Here is a 1,980-nt window from a genome sequence, read left to right as displayed (position 1 = left end):
ATTATAGAAACATCACAAGCACATGGAAACTAAACAACACTCTCCTAAACAATCAATGGATTACAGAGCAAATTAAAGAAGAAATCATACAGTTTTTACAAATAAATGAAAATGCCAATACAACATACAGGAATCTATGGGACACAATGAAAGCAGTTCTACGTGGAAAATTCATAACATTGAATGCCCACACTAGGAAAACAGAGCGAGCTCAAATAAACCACTTAATAATGAAACTTAGACTCCTAGAAAAACAAGAGCAAGAAAAACCCAAAGCTCAAACAAGAGAGGAAATTATAAAGATCCCAGAAGTAATCAATGCAATTGAAACTAAGAAAAGGATACAAAAAAATAAATGAAACAAAGAGCTGGTTTTTTGAAAGAATAAATAAAATTGACAAACCCTTAGCTAATCTTATCAATAAAAATAAAGAAAAGGCTCAGATCCATGCAAACAAGAATGAAAAAGGCAAAGTCACAACAGATCCAAAAGAAATCCAGAAGATCATGAATACCTACTTTGAGAATCTGTACTCCAATAAAATGGAAAACGCAGAAGAAATGGACAGATTTTTAGATACTTATGAATTACCAAAGTTGAACAAAGAAGATAAAAATATTTTAAATACCCCAATTACAGTCAGTGAAATCAAAAATGTAATTAAAAATTTACCAACAAAGAAAAGCCCAGGCCCTGATGGATTCACTGCTGAATTTTACAAGACATTTAGAGAACTACTGCCATTACTCTTCAAACTTTTCAATGAAATTGAAAGGGAAGTTATACTTCCAAATTCGTTCCTGGAAGCAAGTATCACTTTGATTCCTTGTGGCGGTCTAGCCATCATATTACAAACAATCCTGACTTGGGGAGTGAGGATTAAGAAAGGAAAGAACACTCAAGCCTGAGTGGAGACCAAGAGAAGTCTGATTTATTTCACAGAAATAGCTCCTTTTAAAGGCACATCAACAGGAAGCACCTGACTCCTACAGAGAACATCAGATCTTTGGCTATCTCTTCGAGTTTCTCCCATGCAGGGTCAAAAACAAGTTTAACACGTGAAGTCCTTAAAAAGGAGCAAATGTTAACAAATGCTAATTAGGAACATCCTGACCACACTTTGTGTCAATGCCTTGATTATAAAGAAAGAAGTTATCTTTCAAATGTCAAATGCCAGTGGGCAATGACTGGTTCCCACAATTCCCAAACCAGGGAAAGATGCAACTAAAAAGGATAACTACAGACCAATCTCCTTAATGAATATAGATGCAAAAATCCTCAATAAGATACTAACAAACAGAATACAGAGGATTATCAAGAAGATCATTCATCTTGACCAAGTCAGATTTATTCCAGAGATGCAAGGGTGGTTCAATATATGAAAGTCAATAAATGTAATACATTATATTAACAAAGTCAAGGACAAAAACCATAAGATCCTCTCAATAGATGCAGAAAAAGCATTTGATAAAATTCAATGCCCATCATGATAAAAACCCTGCAAAAAATTGGAATAGATGGTCTATACCTCAACTTAATAAAGACTTTCTATGAAAAACCAACAGCCAACATCATATTAAATGGCCAAAAACTGAAAACCTTCATGTTAAAATCAGGAACAAGACAAGGAAGTCCATTATCACCACTCCTCTTCAATATAGTTCTGGAAACATTTGCCACAGCAATTAGACAAGAGAAAGAAATTAAAGCAATAAAGACAGGAAAGGAAGAAGTTAAACTGCCATTATTTGCTGATGATATGATACTCTACATTGAAGATCCAAAAAACTCCACCAAAAGACTTCTAGACTTAATTGACAGATTCAGTAGAGTATCTGGATATAAGGTGAACACCCAAAAATCAATAGCCTTCTTATACACAAATAACAGACTCACCGAGAGAGAAATAAGGGAAAAAATTCCTTTTACAATAGCATCCCAAAAAATGAAGTATCTAGGAATCAACCTAACAGAAGAAG

The sequence above is a fragment of the Fukomys damarensis genome, unplaced genomic scaffold, assembly GCF_012274545.1.
Source record: "Fukomys damarensis isolate Sample0158 unplaced genomic scaffold, DMR_v1.0_HiC HiC_scaffold_15, whole genome shotgun sequence".
NCBI lineage: Eukaryota > Metazoa > Chordata > Mammalia > Rodentia > Bathyergidae > Fukomys > Fukomys damarensis.
Note: the sequence above shows the minus strand (reverse complement) of the source record.